The sequence below is a fragment of the Phalacrocorax aristotelis genome, chromosome 29 (assembly GCF_949628215.1).
Source record: "Phalacrocorax aristotelis chromosome 29, bGulAri2.1, whole genome shotgun sequence".
Classification (NCBI taxonomy): Eukaryota; Metazoa; Chordata; class Aves; order Suliformes; family Phalacrocoracidae; genus Phalacrocorax; species Phalacrocorax aristotelis.
The window spans coordinates 448,420-469,206 of record NC_134304.1 but is presented as its reverse complement, the minus strand read 5'-3'; the positions used below and the strand labels follow the sequence as shown (position 1 = coordinate 469,206).

Genomic DNA, 20,787 nt, shown 5'->3' with positions numbered 1-20,787 from the left:
CCCGCCCCACGAGCGTTCCCCTTCTGATTCTCTCCCCCATCTGCCGGTGGGGGAGTGAGCGAGCGGCTGTGTGGGGCTGAGCTGCCGGCTAAACCACGACGGCTGCTCTTAGTTTTTGTTGTCACGGGGTAGGTTTGGATGGATCTGTGCCCAAGCAGACTGGCATGGCTAGGCCTCTTGGGGCCTGGGCTTCAAACTGCAACAACGGTAACCTCTAAGATGATTCTCTCGATTTTGTTCTTGGTGTTGATTTTTCTGAGGCCCGAGTTGTAGGTCCTGTTTCCTGTACACGGAGAGATTCCTTGTTAACAGATAGGCACTGTAGTGTGAACTCTAGAATTTGTTCCCATCCCAGAAGAGTCTGATTGTCAGTGTTTGACTCTTTCTTGCATTTGGGGGAGGGGTGGTGGTGATGCGGCTGGTGTTCTTCCACCCCAAAGCTGGGGTGCAAGCAAGCAGTTTCTCTCACAAGTGATTCCTACTAGTTTCCTAGAGACGATCTCCCTTTCAGGCGAGAGCAAAAGAACAAGATACTAAAGCGTATTGCCTTTTGTGCAGGGGTGGTGAAGGGCTAGTTAATCCTTCCCGAACCTGAAACTCAGTAAGCAGTTTAGCACCTTACCAAATGCTGCTGGTTCTCTTTCCAAGCCATCTTTTCTGCCCTGAGATGGTACCTGTACTCCAGGTTTTTCTTCTGTATCCTGTCTTCCTAAGATTTACGGAGGCCAGAGAATCAGGTGTAGTGACTGAAATGACAGGCAGTGAAATGCCATCCTGGCTACAGGATTACTGCTGCCATTTCTGTATTCATCCAGCCCAGCTCTGCATCAGCTCCGCTGGCCTTGTTTGAAGGGTCATGTTTTCCAGCCTTCTGAAAGATATGCCTCTCCACCACACTGAGGTGACATTATAGCTTGTGGTGTTGCCACGTTGCCATGGTTTTAGGTGGGACAGGGTGACTTTTCTTCACTGTAGCTGGTAAAGTGCTGTGTATTGGATTCAGGATGAGAATAATATTGATAAAGCACTGATGTTTCAGTTGTTGCTGGGTGGTGCTTGTATGAGTCAAGGACTTGCCCCACCTCTCATGCTCTGCCAGGTGCCCAAGAAGGCGGGAGGGGAGGGGGCACAGCCAGGGGAGCTGATCCAAACTGACCAAAGGGTCACCTCATGTGACGTCATGCCCAGTATATTGACTGGGGGGGACTGGCTGGGGAAGCAGCGATTGCAGCTCAGGGACCGGCAGCACCTGTTGGTGGGTGTTGAGCTATTGCAGCACTTGTTGTTTGGTTTTTTTCCCTAATCCAGGGTTTCACCTCTCTCTCTGTCTCTTGTTATTTTGCTTTTCATTAGCATTAGCATTAGTATTAGTGTTACTGCTACTTCTTCTACTCCTAGTAGTGTTTTCTTTTAATTTTGAAAGTGTTCTTATCTCAGCCCACGAGTTTTCTTACTTTGACCCTTCCGGTTCTCTCCCCCATCCCACGGGGGTGAGGGGGGTGAGCAAGCAGCTGCACGGTGTTTAGTTGCCGACCGGGGCTAAACCACGGCAGTCCTTGTTGGTGCCCAACGTGGGGCACGAAGGGTCGAGATAATAACAGTTGCTGGTCACAGCATTGATCTACCTGTTCTCAGTATTAGTTTATCCCACCTGCACCATGTTGGTTCTGAAGTACCTGTTAAAGATTGGTGTGGGTTTTTGTAGTTTGCTGTGCTCTGCAGTGATGGGAGATGTTTTGCCTGAGTGATTTGTTATTCCAACGCTGGCCTTGAGCTATATCTGTTATTTGGGTCTTGCCCAGCCCTTAGAGCTTAATCTTTCTCCACAGAAGTACCATTTGTATAAATTGTCTTTAGCTGTAGACGCTTCCCTTTAATAACTTGGTGTTGCTGCCAGAGTGTGGGCTTCAGAGCTAGCTGTGACCCCCTATGCTGTAAGGAGAACAGGTTCTCAGTGCAGAGTGGAAGGAGCACTCATAACCCTTTGTTTGCAGGAGAACACGTACGGCACAGGTAACGCCACGTGCTGTGTGTGCACGTGTAGGTGGCTGGCTGTACTGCTCTGTGGCACGGGGTAAGGGCTCTGTCCGATGCCTGCCTTGGTCAGCGGGTGTAACACCCAGGCCGAGTGAGCTACGGTTCCTATCTTCCTTTTGAGAGTCCGTGAAGAAAGCAGTGCCGTTGGAACAAGGGAATGAAATCTGCCTTGTCTTCCGGAGGCTTTTTCAGGAAGCATTGCAGACCTTGCCAAACACAGTTAATGGAAGGAGTGTGCATTTCCACGTGTAGGGAGCATCTCTTCCTAATGCGCCTATTTAATCTTGCAAATCGCTTCAGCTCTTCAGTTTTCTACAGGAAAATCTCAGGTGATGTACTGAAACGTGAACTCTTTGTGGAGCACCTCCAGAAGTGTGGGAACTGCCTGAAGGGCCTAGATATGTGTGTGAAATCCTGCAGAGGTGTGGTAAGGACAGGCGATCGGAAGGGAAGGACTGGAATAAGGAATACGAGGCTTTAAGTATAGAAAAACCTCAGTGTTTTCAAGTGCAGTGTTCTGGTTACATCGTCAGTATATGGAAAACTAGCGTATAACTGATGAGCTCTGAAAGCCTGTATTGCTTGTAAGGTGAAAATATCAACGGTACGTTTGGTGGAGGAGCTTGAGAGTGAAGGTAGTTAAGAACTTAGTATTCCTCCATGTTCAAAAGAAACATGCCAGAAGTGAAGAAGACCTAAACGATGCGTGAAATCGACTAGAAGGCAATGGACAATAAGGAATCAAGTAGAAAAGCAAGGGAAAGGACAAATGGAAACTTCTAGCTGCTACTGAGCAGCTTTTGAAAATCTGCTTTTTCTCAGATCGCATCTTCCTAACGTGCGTGAGTAGACCCAAACTCAGAGTCTCGGTGCTTTTTCCCTGTTATTTATCTTGTCAATACCTCTGCATCCCTTTTTGTTGGTGACCTCGTAGGGATCGGAAACGCAAAGGGTTCTCCTTTTGCTCTGCTGTGAGATCCAAACCTGTCCTTAGTGCCATTTTGTTCAGGAAAAGAGCTACAGGAGAGGGATAGGAGATTATTCACGGCAAACGGATGAAACTTGTGTCAATCTCCAAAACGTTGATGGCTGACAGGAGTCTCTTTTTGCATTTTTCCCTTGATTTCCAGTGCAGAATGCGAGCCCTAACGGCTCAGGTAACGAGCAGCCTGCTGCAGTTTCCAGAGGTGACTGTTGAGGCATTTGGGGAAGATGAGAGAAGCCTAGATTCTGTGCTGCGTGGGAAGTTTTCCAGAGGTGAGCATTTTCCTTGACATTGGGTCTTGCTATAAAGTTGTTATTGCCTGGAGGTTCCCTGAAGCACAAGGTCACAGAATCAGCTGTGTCAGGTTGGTGCTGCTCAGGTGCATGAGGTTTTGAGAGATGAAAAAGGATGAACTATGAAGAAAATCTGAAAAATTCTACTCCTAAAGCATTAGTATCGTTCAACTTTGCAATGACAGGAGCCTGCACCAATCTTGAGCTATTAAAACAACATGCCGAGTCATTGAGCCCTCCTCGATTGCTGACGAAATGAAAGGCAGTCTTCAAAAAAGTCACAGTGTTGTTCTGGTCCGTTTTCACCTGTATCATCATAACATCGCATGCAGAACTAGTTCTGCTACAACGTTAGAGAGCCAAACCCTGCTCTTTTTTTTTCCTTTCTAGCCTGAGTGCAAACAGAAGGAAGAGGACAGCCCTGTTGAGCGCTGCCGCCAGATTTGCAAAGCATTTCCTGGGATGCGGGTGAGTGTCCAGTGAGAGCTGCTGAGAGTGGCTAAGCAGGTGAGGTGGCTGCCTTTCTAGGTGATGTGAATGTAGAGCTGGGTGCCTATGCGGGTGTCGGGGCTTCTGTTAAGAACACGTAGAGTCTCTCTACCTGCCTGTAAGTGCAGTAACTGAGCTCATACTTCCTTCGGGTTGCAAGTAGTTCAGTGAAAGGAAATGTGTTAAATTCTCTCTGTAATCAGCACGTGTAGAAGTTTAAATTCACTCCCGCAGCGCCCATTGGAAGGTAATTCCTTGCTGAAGTGCAAATCCCTGCCCAAAGGCGGCGTGTGTCAAGCCAAATGAGTAAACTAGAATGGAGTTGGCTTAGTTTTAGGAAAGGATGGGCTTAGCAGTATGCTTTAGGACTTGTATTCCCGTAGGTATTAGGATGCTTTCTAGCAAACTCAAGCTGAATATGGTATAAGGACTCTAGATCGCTAGACTGTAATCTTTACCCCAAGCAGTCAGAATTCTGCAGTGCAGGAACGTCAGGTAGAAATGCAAAATCATAAGGTGGTTGGTTTCAAGCTGTGTTGCTTGAGGGTTTCAGCTGGGGGATTTTCAGTCATGGACCAGAATTCGGTAAGCCTGTCTTCCTCTGTTAGGGTCTTCTCTTGAAGGGAAGGGGCAGCGCCTGTGATTCTCCAGTTGTTTTCAGTGCTCCCTTGGGAGTTTGCTTTAGGCAGCCTCCTCCCCTCTTCCAGGGAGAGATGGGCTGGCCTGGCTGGCGTGTGGTCCTCAGCTGGAGGCAGTGAGCGCTGTGCCGGGGGAGCGGCTCTCTGCACACCGTTTCAGTGGAGTCCGTGAGCAGCCTCCCACCGCCCGTGTGGTAAAGGAGTTTTCCTGGCGGAAGGGAACGGGGCTGCTGGTTGGCTTGGAAGAAGCAGAGGGAAGTGTTCTCTGCCTGTACGAGCCTGGAACGTCAGGAGTGGTTAAAGCAGTTGTTCTGCCAGGAAGGGCAGGTGCTTTTTCAGGGGAGAAACGAAGCTTTTCTGTTGCCAGGTGCTGCACAATGCCGTTTCGGGAACAGCTTTGGAGCGTCACTTTGTCGGGAGGTGTTTTCCCTGTATTGCGTCACCACGCCGTCACGGCAGAGTCTCCAGTCGAGAGCACCTTGATGTACAGTGGTGGGCTTAAAGGTACCGTTATCTTTGGAGTTTGCTGATAGTAAAACAAGGTTTCTGTTTTTATGGTAGAGCAGGCAGTTACCTAATTGTCCACTTCCACAAAAAGGCCTTGAAAGCTGTCTCTTTTTTTGGCCAGAGTGAAAAACAACCCGTCCCTGCCCCCCCTTTAAAGTGTCTGTAACATACGTGTCCGAAATGGATCATTTCCGTCAGAAATACTGTCTCGAACATCTCTCGGGCTTCCGTGCTTGTGCTGTAACAGACTTAGGCACATTCCCATGGGTCTCGGACTAGCAAGCAGGTGACTTTAGAGCAGACCACATTTTTCTGTTGACTTAGGCGAGGAAAAAAGAGCCTTTAGTGAGTTACCTGACAGGTTGTTAAAAGATTGCCTTTCAGCCTGAAGTCCTTGAATCTCTGCTTATTGACTATTGTGCTCGTGTAGGTGGGATGCACTGGTGTAATGTTACTCATTTTTCCTGCCTTCTCTAATCTGTAGGCTTAAATGATGTCCCGTCCCCTCGCCTCCTAATCTGAATGTAGACAGGAGTCAGCGTAAGTTAATGGAAGATGGAGAGTCGGTCTGTTTTTATCACCTTAGAATGTGCAAGAAAGAAAGAGTGACTTAGTACTCGGCTCTCCAGAACGTGATTTGGTTGGACTCGGTAGAATCCAGGTGGGGTTTTGTTTGTCTGTAGCGCTACAGTGTGATTACTGGTAGGAAGCGTTTGTGCGGTGGTGATTTCTAAAGCGACGAGTTGGGTTGGTGCTCGACTGCGTTAGTTTGGCGATCATCTTGATAAATCTCAGAGGCTTAGGTGGAAAGGCAAGCTGTGTGCTGGCGTAGGTGTATAATCCGTGAGGAAATTCTGTTTGTGAAAAAGGACAGTTCCGTTAAGTTTTATTTCTGCCATCTAGGTAAGCTGGGGAGAGGAAATGGGAGGAGAGATCACGCCACGCCTTGACTCTGTGGCTACCGCAGTGATCTGAAATGGAATGTAGTTGTAACTCGCTGTTGTCTCAGGGGGGGTTTTCTGCACCAGGACCCAGGGGCTCACTTCTGAATGGGAAGAATATGAAGAAGCCTTGGGGGGGAAAGTTGCCTGTTGTGTGATAAAGGTTATGAGTGTTGGAATAAAGCCAAAGCTTCTCTGAGTTTTTGTTGTTGTGCCCTGACGAGTGCTCTTGAGTACGAGCGTGCTTGGTCCGTTGGTTTCCTTTTGCTTCCTGTCTTTTTGCCCTTATTGGATGAGTGAGACGAGCATGGACAGGGCACAGGTATTGCTCGTTGGGCTGTGAGCTTCCAAGTGGTGAGCGGGGGTCAGGGTGAGCGAAACCAAGGAGACAAATTGGCACTTGGCCACTGCCCCTGTGTTTTGAATTTATTCTGTAACCCCTCCTTCCAGATCTGGACGTGACATAACATGGGGTTTTAATCTGCCTGAATGTCTGATTGCCACACGGACTCTCTTTAAAAGCAAAACGCAGCTCTAGTCTTAACATCACTCTCTGCAGTTTTTGTCGCTCCTGTATGAAGGCTTTAAGGAGCACCTTAATTTCTGGACTCTTTTCCGTGTGGGTCTGTCTTCTGTGGGCAGCTAAGTTGTACAGGTTAACACTGACTTAGAGGGACTCTGGTGCAAGGTGTCAAGCCATCGGTGGATTAACACAGGGTATTTATAGTGGCTTGTGTGCCTGCCTTTTAGCGTAGGGGTAGCTGTGTGGTCATTCAGAGAGTAAAGGAATGGGATTAAAAACCCAAACTCAGAAGCGTAGAAAGAATTTGGTGGGGGGCATTTGTTTTCTTTTTCTTTTTTCATTTTCTTTCTCTTTTTTTTTTAAATTTTTCTGGGATCATCTCTTATTCCCTTTGGATACGCATGTGAAATGCAGCAGGAAACTGAAACCGTGAATGGAGTATTATTTGAATAGGATTCTTGTAAAAGTAAATCTGATTTTAGAACATGAATGTTATTCAATTGGTTTATAATGGTTGCACGTTTCAGAGGTATGGAACGGCATTTCACCAATTTTCCTGGTTTGTGCGAGGCAGAAGGGCGGCGTTCAGAGCCAGTGAGCTGAGGCAGGTTCTCTTTGTTCATTCCCAGAGCGAGTTGGCAGCAGCGTAGGAGAATAGGCAAAGGCAGCGCCTAGCGCAGTGGGAAAATGTTTGGTGTCAGGAGCTTCTGCATGGAAAATTGAAGCGTTAATACCGGGAAGCCTTTTTGGAAGAAGTCTAGAAAAAGGGGATCGGTTTTGTTGGTCCCTTCTTTGTTTTACTGTGAGGTAAAACTTTGTTGTTGATGTGAAGCTCTCTGTTGTCACTGTGTTGCATTTTGCAAGGAGGCTCAAGGACAGCCGGCGTTCTTTTGTGGTAGAGCTTTAGTGCAGGAGTCTTCCCGTGCTGGCGTCTCTGCTCTGGCAGTCAGTGCTGTCCTGGGAGGTGTTGCCGGTGCCGAAAGGTCTGTCTTCATAAAGGCCTTGTAACAAAGGCGCTCGCAGGCGGCTTCGCGTGTTAGAGAGCAGCGTGCGCTTCTTCTCAGCTGGAGGTAGCTTTTGTGGAACAAGCTGCTGTTCTTGTTGCCGTTGCTTTCGCCTGGCTTTTCAAATTGGTGTCCACGTTCGTGGAGGTGCTGGTGTGCATTTCACACTTTTTTGCTTTCCCTGGCTGCTCTTTTGATTCTAAATGAGGACTGGTGTAACTTTTCCCACGCTAGTATCTCCCTTCCACATATTCTAAACATCTTCCATTCCCGTGGCACCGGCGTGTCTCCCCTGCAACATGCCCGCTGCCTCGTCTGACGTAGAGCCACGATTCCCCCTAATACCTGTTTGGCAAAGGAGGCGTAGGCTGTATCCCAGTGCTGATGGGCTGTGAGCAGTGGGAGAGCGAGAGTGAGTTTTGTCTTTCTGACTTAAATCCTGCAAAATAAGGTGACGTTTCTTGCATACAACTGATTTTCTATGTTTTCTTCAAGGTAATGGTTCCTAAGTAGGAAATGGGGATTGGTAAGCTGTCATAATAGAATGCACCATGGAAGTTGAAGTGAACTCAGTTAACTAACTGTAGGAAATCCAGTAAACACAAGGCAGTAAGGGATTTTTGTACAGGGCATTTTTTAATCTCTTTTGTTGATATCATTGGAAACAATGATATCAGGAAACAAAGCCAGCTCTTTCTTGTTCTTTCCCCCCTTCAGTCAGTTACTTCCTGATGTGTTCTGGAAGCGTCTCCTTCCTCTTGGAGTGTTTATTCCGGAGGGTGACCAAAATGCACCGGCACAAGCCAGGGGCCTGCTTCTGCCCTAGCAACTACTCAGGTTCCCATGACATCAGAAGCAAGGAGACAGTGGGAGACAGTATTGAAAGCTTTACTGAAATCCAGAATGATGACATCAGCTGGTTCCCCCCGGTGCTCCATGGCCGGCGGCTGCTTTTCCAGGCACACGTGTTGCGGGGTCTGCTCTTGTCCAGGCAGGGTCACTTTGACCTTGCAAGAGTAAGGCCAGGTTTCAGCAAAGAGCGCCCATGAGTTGAGAGGACAGTTAAAACATCTTACAGCAGAAATCTCAGGAGAGTTTGGCCAGTAACTAACTCGGCACTCCAGAATGCCCTACCTGAAAATGCTTTGCGGCTAATAGCAGCCATCTAGCACAAGTTTGGCAAGACCTGCCCCCCGCCACCGACTCACCGTTTTCTCGTCCACCACAGACAGACTGCACAACAGAAAACCATCCCAAACAACATGGAGCCCAAGACCGCCACGGCGCCTTCTATGCAGTAGGAGCGGAAATCTTTTGGATCCATGGCATTAGTGTCCTTCTTGTCATCCACGCCTGGAGGAATGATTCTGTGTGTTAGTGTGTCCTGCACACTACTGCTCCTCTCACAGGAGGCCTGACATTGCCAGGAAATGTCCCCTCTCACTTTGTTAGCGTCTGTGAAGCAGTGAACATCCTGGGGCTGCAACATTTCCTTGGCTTCAGGAGAAGCAAAGGAAACTCCCAAGGCCGATGCAACTCAACGCACTCTGGAGCCTCTCTTACTCCTCTCAGCTTTGCTTACGCTCTGGCATGGCCATAACCCAGTTTTCCCCGTGACACAGGTTTGCTCCCCCTTCTTGGTGACCCTTCACACCTGCACACAATTCCTTTGCGCTCGCCCACCTTTGCTTTGCAAGGCTGGCTCGTGCCGCTGCCTGGAGGCTCACTCTGACCCTTTGGGAGCACTCATGAGGCCAGGTGGAGAGCACGTGGGGGAGCGCAGCTGTTTGACCCATCGCCCCTTTGAGTGAGACGGACAAAGCCCACCCCAGCATCAGGGAGTGCCACCCGCAGCTCTCCCTCCCCACAGGACCCACCCCCCGAGGGGACGGAGTCAGGCCCTCTCAGGAGACACCTGAACCTTGCTCTCCCCCTTGGCCGTTTCTCCAGCATGTGCACGCGGGCATGCCTCCAGTTTTCCGGAGCGTGTCCCACTTGTGGCCCCTGCAAGACTGCTCAGTACCTGGGTTCTTTTGAAAGAAATCATATATGCTGGCGTGGTGGGCTTCCCCGGGGTCGGACAGCACTGCCAAAAGGAGAGAAGGGTAAAGCCTTCTTTTAGAACACTTGCTCTCTACTAAGAGTTTGGCTGCTGAAACGATGTGCAGTAGCGGGCACCAGGGGAGGACCCTGCAGACCCCCAGTGGTTTTGATATGTGACCCTGGAGGACTGGGGGACAGGATTACCTGGCATGCCTGTTGATTGAATCGCTGCTGGATTTTCATCGGAGCCTGGCACCGTGGGACTGCCTCCTTCCTGAAGCTCTTCGTTCTCCACAGTCTGGTGGTCCATCTCTTTAGAAAGAAGGATGGTCTGTTTAATGAGGAGTAACTGTTCCTCATCAGGAACATGGTATCTTCAGGAAGCAAAAGACGTTAACACTTAGAAACAAAGCCTGGGCGTTTGGGGGTGCAGCTCATCTCTAGTGCAAGCAATGTGCCGTTCACAGAGAAAAATGTCAGCACTAGGCACTTCCCAGTTTACCAGTACACAGCAAAACGTGACGTGCTGAGAGACTAGGAGATTGCATGTCATCGTCTTGTTTGTACTTAGGTTTGCCTATTTCACCTTTATACTTTGCTCTTTGAGGAGCTTAACAGAAAGTATCCCGTTCAATTTCTCTCTGATCAAATACTGAAAAGGAGTGCTTAGTCTGTGAAGTCAGCCAAGACTGACGACTCACCCCTGGGGTGCCAGGTGAGCTCCAGCGCAGGACCCAGCCGAGGAGTCGGAGCCACATCTGCAGCCAAACAGCCATGAGAAGTTTTCATCCTACGCTGGGGTATCCGCCATCATAACCGAATAGGGGAGCATAGGTGGGGATCGCCTAATGACACGGCACGCACACGCAGGTCTGTGCTCTCACACCCACAGGAGATGCCTCGCTCACACTTGGGCTTTGAGCTGGCAGCTCTCAAAGGAAGTCAAAAGCCACGACGTACCCATGCTGCGATCTCCCTGCGTGTCACCCCTGGAAGCCAGCGGGGAAGCTGGATGTCCATTGCCTCCAGCCACGTCTGTAAACAAACAGAACAGAGCAGCTCCTGTGAAATATTTCCATATACTTTTTCGGATACTTCTTCATTCACGGATGCAGTGAATGTAGTTGAAACGCGGGATTGCTGCATGGCACTCTTCTCTCCCTTCCACTCAGGGGCATTGTGCAGACAGTTCCTGGGTGCCTGGACCACGGTGATCCAATAGCAACCATGCGTGGAGCTGTCGGGAGAAAGGATTCCCTGGAGCTCACACCAGCTCTGAACTCAGCCCCAGAGAGCCCGCGGGCTTTGCAGCAGGCACTGGAAGCAGCACAGGCTCGCAGGGTCTGGCAAAGACAGCTTTGCAAGGCAGAGAGCCCCAGGGCACATCACCGAGCCCGAGCTGTGCCGTCTCTGCTCTTCTGCATGTGTGAGCATTGGCCAAGAAATGATTAAGGAAAATTTCACATGACCAGCGTAGTCAAAGCTAACTACTCATTCCGTCAAGTGACATACCTGTGGGATCACCCTGGGGCTCCTGGACAGCATCTTCCTGAGAGGCCTGGTGGCCGTGGCCTGGAGGCAGAGCTGTAATCAAGCAGAGCATTGCAGGGCTAAAGCAGGAATGCTCCCGTCTTCCTGAGCGGACATCAACCCAGGACAGACGTCCCCAGGGCTGAAAGCCAGACCCAGCTGGGGAGCGGCAGAGCCATAGCTCGGGGCACAGCTGTGACCAGCCGGGCGTAGAAGCACTCCCGCAGGCTATTCCCTTGGCCGGCCATGCAGCTCTGGCCCCGATACGCAGGCTGCAGGAAGGCTGCAGCGGGACTGGGCGGCGCAGGGCCGGCTCTAGGGATGGTTTCTCACCCCGCGACACGGCTCCCGGCCCCACCATTCCCTGGAAAATCCCCCTGCAGTGGCCGCGGCCCCCTGTGCCTCCCCACAGCACGACTGCCTCCCACTTGCCCGTGGAGCTGGCCACAGCTCCCCTGGCTCAGCCCAGCCCTGCTGCTCTCCCAGCCTTGCCCCACCGCGGCCCCGGCCCCGCTACCACCCCAAAGTGCGCTGGGCGCCGCTCCATGCTGCCCAGGACTGGGTGCCTGTCCTCGCCTGTCACCTACCTAATCCCCGTGCTCGCCACAGAGCAGCCCAGTCCTCCCGGGCTTGCAGGGCCACCAGGAGGAGGAGAATAATGAAGTGGTTGGGGGCCACGGTCCCCCGCACCTGCACCATGCTGCTGCTGCAACTGCTGCTGCTGCTGCTGCTGCTGCTGCAGGCACTGCCTGAGCTGTACCCGCGGCACAGCCCAGGACATCACGGCATGGCCCAGAAGGGTCTGTGACCTCACAGTCCGGCCTCCCCAGCCACACCCCTCCTCCAAGCACTGACCCCCTGGAACGCCCCACCCCCACAGGTCACCTAGGGAATCATAGAATCATAGAATGATTAAGGTTGGAAAAGGCCTCTAGGATCACCAAGTCCAACCGCCAACCCAACACTACCGTGTCTCCTAAGCTATGCCCTGAAGGCGGGGCTCCTGGGGGGGCGCGGGGACTAAGTGGAGTGGGTTAGCCCCAGTCAGCAGCTAAACACCACGCAGCTGCTGGCTCACTGCCCCCACCCCTGTGGGATGGGGGAGAGCGTCAGAAGGGCCAAACTAAGAAAACCCGTGGGTTGAGATCAGAACAGTTTAATGATTAAAATGGGTTTGCCTTTGCCTGAGGCAGGAATAACCCAGACTGATTTCCCCAGCATATTTTCTTACGTGCACTACAGGGACTTTATCCCCTTCCACAGTAGGTCAGAGTTCTGACTCGGCAGGGCCACCGCCATCGGCAGATCCCCTAGCTCTGATCTGAGAAACCCCCTGGCAGGGAGCGGGTGCGATGACCCACCGTGGGACGGTTCTGCCAGGGATGCTGAAAGGTCCTGAGTGCTGCAGGGGGATTTCTGAGATGCAGCAGCAAATCTCACCGCTAAAGGAGACCCATCCTCCCCGGGTGGCATCCTTGCTGGCTCTCCGTCAGCCTGTCGCTGGCTGTTTGGGGCCCCGGCTGGTGGGACCCGTAGGGCACGTTAGGAAAATTCCCTTCTGTAATTATGGAATCAACCAGTCTTTAGAGTAGGGATGCGTGTTAACTGTGTTGGTAGCTATCTATCTCATGAGTTGACGTGATACACTGTAATGTGATGAGGTAGTGGAGTTTTCCTGGAGACTTTGCTCTTCTTGATGCTGAAGTAAAAGAAGGGAGCCCAGTAAAAACAAAACAAACAAAAAACACAAACACCCCGGCCCTGGCAAGGAGGGCTTTGCATGCAGGAAGCTTAGAGGTGCCCATGAAGCCTAAAGGATACCCAAGGTGAAGCAAGATAATGGCAGCGCCCTAGCCCCTCTGCCGTGTCTTTGAAACCTTCCCAGCATCGTCTGGCGTCACAGATCCGTCACTTGAGGAGGGCTGATTGCAGGGACACCTGGATCAATAGGCAAGCAGCAAGAGCGCTTGAAAAGTAGAGTTGCTGTGCAATGTTTGTCTGTGTTTAGTGCCGGGTAGCAGGGTGCTAGCGATTGGTCACGTCGCCTTGTAGCTGAGTAGCGGAGGGGTATAGGAACCCTGTGTGAAGGCCCCTGCGGGGGTGCCCCACTAGCCTCTCGCCTGGGTTGGCAGAGGCCAGGCGGGAAGTTTTTGTGAGAGCGCCTTGGGGCTCAGCTGTGAGCAGGGGCTTTTGCTGGATAAGGTCCAGGCAGCGCCGGAGGAGGCCGTAGGTGGGTCCGAGCGAGCTGGGTGGCTGGTGCGGCTGCGGCTCCGGGACCTGGGTGTGCGAGCCCCAGCCAGCGATGACCGCTCGCCGGCCAGGTGTGAGCTGAGATTCTGCGCTCAGCCAGTCCCTGCCTGGCCCCCCGGGGCGGCTGCAGCTCCTTCCCTGGTCCAGATCCAGCTCACCAGCAGTGATGCTGGCGCTGGGGCAGTGATGGTGATGCTGGTCCCGGGGCAGCGATGGAGGGCTGCGTCATCCTGGCGCTGATGCTAATCAGTGTGGTTCCTCCCAGGGGCGCCCGCCACCCCGAGCGAGGCCCCATCTACCCATCCTCTCAGCAGCCATCCCCAGCCCAGGTCACCCCCCAGCTCCCCTCCCACTGAGCAAATGGCGGCAGGCAGAGAGAGGCGCTGCAAAGCCAACACCCAACTCTTTTAATGAATTAGGCAAGAAGCGGGGATGTGGGGGAGGGCTGGGGTTGGAGCAGGTGGGTGCAGGCCTCCGTAGCTCCTCTGCGCAGGGATGCAATGGGGGATGGTGCTGGACCGGTGTGTCACAGGTAGCCGTACTCATCTGCTATCCGCATGTCGGTCTCCCTCTGCACAAAAAACTGCAGCTGGCCCAGGGACGTCTGCAGGGCCGCCCGCTCCCGCTCCTCCTGGGCCAGCCTCTTCATGCGCTCCCGCTGGGGCCGCTGCTGGGCTGTGATGGGCACGGATGCCTCCTGCTCCTCCAGTGGGGTGGGTTGAGCTCTGAGGACCCACCGGGGCCTGAGGGGTAACAGGGAGTCGGCGGGAGGGTGCGGTGGCGTGTGCCGCTGCTGCGGCAGCCTCTCCCGTGATGTTTGGCCCCCTGTTGCTGATGGGGGCAGGCGACTCGGCTGCTGGGGTTTGGTGGTAGCCCTGGTGCATGCCTCACTGCTCGATGTCACCGCTGGTGTCGCATCCTTCTTGCCTTCAGTGGGGCACTTGGAGGCAGCCGGCACAGCGCTGGGTCTCAGAGCTGCCCGCAGGGAACTGGGGACCCTGCGGGGCACGCTGGGGCCGGCTTGGGGCTCCGGGTCGAGCGGTTGGCGCACCGGCCCCACCACCTTCACTCTGCGCCCCAGCAGGTGGAAACTCTGGATCGAGTTGAGCAAGTGTGCCTTCAGGTCGGTGCGGGGCGTCCTCAGCCCCTGCGCTGTTTTGGCCGGGAGGTCTTTGTGTGGCAGCTTGTCCTGGGGTGGCATGTCGCGGGGATCCATGCTGCGTGCCTTCTTGCTGAGCGGCGGGTCGGGTGGGTGAGCGGGCAGCGGGCGTGGGGCGCTTTGTCCCCCGGCCTCCCCGAGGCTTCTGGGTCGGTCGAGCACCGAGGCGGGCACATTGGTGTCCTCAGGTGCCCTGCGTTTGCTGCCGCCTGCTTGTTGCCCACTGCTGCCTGCCTGCTGCCCAGGTGTGAGGGGGCCAGTGTGGGCAGGGACACGCAGCGGGCAGGAGCCAGTGGGGTACAGGGGTTTGTGCTGCACCACGACACTCGGTCCGAGTCCCTTTGGCTGGCGGGACACCAGCGTCCCCGGCAGCGCCTGCTGTCCCAGGCTGTAGGCAGGGGGACAGGGAGCAGCCATGGTGGGGAGCTGCAGCCCATGAGAGAGCTGCAGCACGGGTGGAAGAGGCACTCCACGAGGGAGCTGCAGCACCTGTCCCGTGGCCCCCAGGGGCCCTGGCACCCCCTGACAGACGGTGGCCTGGGCCAGCTGGTGGGTGACGTTGTGGAGCTGGGCAGGCTTAGCGCACACCGCCAGCCCCGGGGCAGAGGGCAGCACGCGGGCGCTGACCGGTGGCGGCATGGCCGGGGTGGTGAAGCTCGCGCCGCGCACCTCCGATGCCATCGGCAGCCGTAGAGGGAACCTTTCTGTTGGGGGAAGCAGCGAGGGGTGGTTGGGTGAGATATTGGTGGTCAGAGCCGGTTTGGGGGTTACCCGGAGGGCAAGAGCACCACGAGGAGCGGGAGCCTGCTGCTGTACCTGCCATGGCCCTTGGTCAGTGTGGGGTTTGTTTGGGGCAAAGGGTGTTCTGGGGTTCTGTCCCCATGGCGATCATTCCGCCAGCACCCGCCTCAGCCAGCCTTGCCAGGGTTGGATTTTTCACGCCTCAACAACTGCCCATCTCAAGGATTTCCCATCGCGCTGAGGATGTCCTGGCCTCAGTGCTGATTTCCCACCTGATGAGGGTTTCCCATCCCCAAAATTATTTCTCATCCCTACGATGGCTCCTCATGCCAACAGTGATTTCTCAGCCCCGTGAGGGTTTCCTATCGCAATGGTTTCCCATCCCCATGATTTCCCTTCCCAAGGAAGATTTTTACAGGGAGGTGAATTTCCTGCCCGAGGGGAAGGGATGCAGGTGGTGTGGGTGGCCCTGCGATGCCAACATGTGTGAGGTGCCCCATCCCGCCCCAGTGGTGGGGATGGGGCACTTCTGGTGGGTTGGTTTTGTGCTCGCCCTCTCTACCCCAGGGGGGTGGAAAAATGCCACTGCCAACGCTGGTGGACAGCCGGTGGTGCCGGTACCGGTACCGTGTGGCCATGCTGGGGAGCTGTCAGAAAAATCTGGCAGCTGGCCCGTGCCGACCGAGGAGAGAGGCTGGGGCGCAAAGTATGGCGTTACAGAGGAGTTCTGGCATTCATGCACACGGGCTGTCCCATTCACACTGGGGCACCTCAAATGTGGGCTTTTCTAGCTTCCCATGCTCTGCCGGGGGCACAAGAAGCCAGGAGGGGAGGGGGCACAGCTAAGAGAGCGGATTCACACTGGCCAAAGGGATATTCCATATCATGTAACGTCATGCCCAGTATGCTACCTGGGAGGAGCTGGCTGGGGGAGGGAGGCAGCAATCGCGGCTCGGGGACGGGCAGCGTCGGTCGGCGGGTGGTGAGCGGGTGTATCGTTTGTATTTCTGTGGGTTTTTTCCTTTTTTTTTCCCTTTTCTATTTTATTATATTATCATTATTGTCATTATTATCATTATCATTATTATAATTATTATTTTATTGTAATTATGAAACTGTGCTTATCTCAACCCACAAGTTCTTTTGCTCTTCCAATTCCCTTCCCCATCCCACAGGGGTGGGGGGAGTGAGCGAGCGGCTGCGTGGTGTTGAGTTGCCAACTGAGGCTGAACCACGACACCAACACAATTTGGTCAGTCACTACTTCATGCACTCGCGCACTGCTGTTCTGCAAAGCAAGTCTAATTCTGTGGTGTCGTCACCCACCTGCGTGTTTCTTGATCTAGACATCACCAGAGTCAGGCTTGCTGCAGTTCCTGAGCTGCGACGCCAGCAGACGGGAGGGTTTTGCAGAGGTGTCGGAGGGGCTGGGATGCTGGTGTGGCCTGGGTAGTGCAGGGGTATCCTTTCTTCTTCAGGGTATGGCTGTCCTTCTCCTCCTTGCAATGAGCCGGGGTCCTTTAGTCGTGCGACAATCACTGCGGCCACTCAAACCCTCACGACAAGAGTTGCAGCTGAATCAGAAGTTCAACCCGTGCCAGTATTGATACAAAAATTCTCAGATACTATCCTTCAAAGTGTGAACCTCCCCGTAAGGGGAGGCAGAGTATCCAGAAAGGTCCCAAAATAAATCTCAAGAGCAACAGAGTCACTATTAAGCAGGCATTCTTTATTACAGCGCTGGGCAGCACTGGGGATTGCTCCACCATAAGTGCTCCAGTGATTCGGTGAACTGCCAAAGATTATATGCTATAAAGTCATACATAGTCATAAGGTTCCCAAGGATTCCTTAGCATATGTAAAAGTTCAATCTGCATGCATAGTTGTCTTTTTAGTGGTCTTCAGGGGTCCTCCTGTGGTCTCTGATGGTCTTCCTCACCTGTCCGCTGGTTGAACTTTGGGTTTCCTTTGCCCATGTAGAGTCATTGAATTAGCTCCTCAGTCCTTTAGCCTTGGACCGTCACAAGGGGCTGATTTAAACCAGTTCCTCAAGTGCTTCTCTCGGCACTGATGTCCCGAGCCTATGTTATCAATGAATTTACGAGCTTATTCACCATCTTTTTAATCCTATCTGGCACCCAGTTGCATTCCTCAAATCCCTGAAACTATCTTTGCAAGGGGGGAAACCACAAGAGAACAAGGATGCTTACAATAAGGTCTGAGTCAGGGACCGTCAGGGGTTTAGTCCTTTCATTCCCCCCTTTTCTTTAAACTTTGTAAATTGCTTTACAGAGGTTCTAAATTTTCATGTTTCCTTACCTTAGGCAAAGCCCAAACTCTTATGGCCAATTTCTTTAGCTTATAGCACAACCAGTAATTGAGGACTGTTAGTATAATAACAAATGCTAACAATATCAAAAGCGGGCGAACGAAAATATTCAAAGTTTTCTCTGCAGAGGGTGGGTACCCCGAAAAGATATCCCACCAATGATGGGCAGTATCAGATCCAATTTGACTAGACAGTCCAACAAGCTTGTCTCCAGTTATTATTGTTTTAATCATAGATTCAGCTAATGTCTTGTTTTGTTTTCCTAAATGTTCTTGAAGTTTCTGTGATTGATTCAAGATTTCATTTAATTTCTTCAGAGATAGACTTGCAGGGCTTAAATTTAAGCTCTCATAATGCCAAAACATTGCTACTTGTTCTTCTGTATATGCAAAAAATGACTATGTTTGTCCATGCCAAGTTAAATGGGTTATGTTCTTGAGGCATCCTATGAATGGGGTGGTTACGTGGTATTCTTCAAGTCCTGATCGACTGTTAGCTACGAAACACACAGATCTGGCATTAACCTCTACAAACATTTCGAACACATTCGGAGGCAGGATCGTCCATTTACAATCGTTAACAGAGTATTCTAATAAGCAGGGTTCATATACTCGAGACTGTTGTCCACACAAGATGCCATCAGAGGTGGTTTCACAAAGATCGAGATCATATGTTTTGTTATTGTTTCCAATAGACTTCCCCTGGAATTCTGGTAACCAATATTCTGGGCTCCCTTGACTCGAAAAGAGGGTTGGCAGAGTTAAATGTTTACACATTACTTCGGGGTCAGTTATATTAGTGTATACTAATTTTCCTGCACACCATCTATCATAAACACTGCACACATTGTGAGTAGGCTTTTAGCCAGTGTCTAGGTAAAACCCATTGTCCAAATCGTTTCCTCCACGTAGACTCATTATCACTCACCAAGTAGGACTGCACCTTATTCTTTTGTTCCAATTGCCACATGACTGGTAGGGTACAGGCAGTCCAGTCCACAAATTTTGTCAAATTCTTAAGGGATTGTATCTGGGCAATTATCCTCTTATCAAAGAGATATAAGGACTCCTTATCATATTTTAAATTCTGTATCTGAAGATTAAAGGTGGTTGGCATCCATTCAGCCTGAATCTTGATTGCTCGGGCTACATCAACTCCTGCAGTTCCAACCTTACTCCTTAAAGTTTCCAGATCTACTGAATTTAGCAGTCCTAACCCAGTTCCTGCGCCTCCAAGTAAAATGTCGTACCAAGCTCGTTTTACTTTGCAGGGAGGGGTGGCTGGGAAGGCTATGTTAAAGAACAACGTATGCTTTTGCCTTCTCTTTGCCACATTCCTACAAGTGGATGGTAATCTAATCAGCTGGTCCTGATTCACTGCAGGTGGTGGATTCAACAATGTTAAGGAGGCCGCCACCCCAGCAGCTCTATTAATGCTTCCATGTGTACACATTAGTGTATCCCAGTTACCAGTTTTCCAAGTATGTGTCTCATTCATGGGGTATCATTTTGAAGAAGGCACTTCTTCATCTGCAGTGGAGGCCCTATCCCTTTGACTGCACAACATCCTAAGGCAACATTCGTTATCAAAGTGACATTTGTCAAATTGGAACATAATACAAAGGTCATTCCATGCCACCCCGTCAATTTATCACTCCTAGTATAGGGTTCCCACAAAGAGCAGTTTTCAGCAAACTGACCTAATGTATTGGTGTTCTTTCCCCAAATCCACCAGAGACGATCAACAGATTTGCTTCTTTTCTTCAGGGGCCAACTGGGAGTAAATGCACTTATTAACTCAAGACAAAAACATAGCAATATTAATGTTAGTTTCAGGTCAGCCTTATAGATGTGGGTCCTACGGGTTGGGACTTCCGTGGTCCATCAGGTGCCTTTTTAATTCTTGAGTAGCGGATCCAAGCAGCGTGCCTCTCAAGCTTGACCGCAGTGTAAGTCGTGAGCAGAACTTGAAAAGGGCCGCTCCACTTCTCTTCGAGAGGATCACCTGAACTGTTTTGAACATAAACCCAATCTCCAGGTTTGAACAACTGCACTGGGGAATCTAACCCCCATGCTCTGGTAGGCATCACTAATCCATTTACTTCTTGTAATTGTTTTCCCAATGCAGTCAGATATTGTTGTAGATTAATCTCCCCTACCTGGGTGGGATCTTGTCCTTGATATCTAGTTTGAAAGGGTCTCCCATATAGAATTTCAAAAGGACTCAGTTTTTCCTTAGTTCTTGGCTTGACTCGGAGCCTTAGTAACACAATAGGGAAGGTTTGAGCCCACCTTAAATTCACCTCCTGGCAAATTTTACTCAGTTGTGTCTTTATTACATGATTCATCTTTTCTACTTGCCCACTTGCTTGCGGGCGATAAGTTGTGTGTAATTTCCAATTCATTTCTAAAAATTTACTAACTTGTTGAACTACTTGTGACACAAAGTGTGGTCCCCTATCAGAGGAGATCACGTCTGGCACGCCAAATCTGGGAATAATTTCTCTCCATAGGATTTTTGTTACTTCTCGGGCTTTATTTGTTCTGCAGGGGAAAGCTTCAGGGCATCCGGAAAAGGTATCAGTTACTACTAATAGATATCTGTGCCCCCCTTTTCTGGGGAGTTCCGTAAAGTCTATCTGCCAGTTCTGGCCTGGAACGTTCCCTTTACCAATACTTCCAAATTTCACCCGAGTCTCTACCTTTGGATTATTCTTTAAGCATATTTCACATCCATCAACTATAGTTTTGAGAGTTTGAAACAAATGTCTGGCTGTCATTTGCTTGGTGAGGGAACTGTACAAAGCTTCAGTTCCCCAATGAGTTTGGTCATGTTCTGTTTTTATTAATTTCCATAATATTCTAAAGGGAACTACTATTTTGTTATCTTTTAACATTGCCCATCCCGTCGGGCCAATTTCAGCCTTTAAATCGGTAATTAACTTCTGATCCTTTTCATCCTATTCAACTATCTCAGGTAGCGGCAGAGATTTTTCAGGAATTAAGCCTAATACCTCACCTTGTTCCGCAGCTTGCCTTGCCTCATGATCAGCCGATTTATTTCCCACTTCCCTGCCAGGGTTACCTTTCTGATGTCCTTTGCAGTGCATAACCGCCACTGCCGACGGGAGGTGTGCAGCATCTAGAAGTCGCAAAATTACATCAGCATGTTTTGTGACTTTCCCTTGAGCGGTTAAAAGTCCTCGCTCCTTCCAAATTGCCCCATGGGCATGAACTACCCCAAAGGCATATTTTGAGTCTGTCCAGATATTAACTCGCAAAGCTTCAGCAAGCTCTAATGCTCTTACTAAAGCGATTA

At 51.2% G+C, this 20,787-nt stretch overlaps 1 long non-coding RNA gene across 1 annotated transcript in view; it reads left to right on the top strand.

Annotated features, from left to right (window-relative positions):
- LOC142048938 (uncharacterized) overlaps window positions 1–20,787 on the top strand; it is a 497,607-nt gene that overhangs the window by 465,695 nt on the left and 11,125 nt on the right. The window contains exons 11-12 of the long non-coding RNA XR_012657563.1: window positions 3,168–3,294; window positions 3,706–3,783. This is a non-coding gene — a long non-coding RNA (uncharacterized LOC142048938). The remainder of the gene's footprint in view (window positions 1–3,167; window positions 3,295–3,705; window positions 3,784–20,787) is intronic.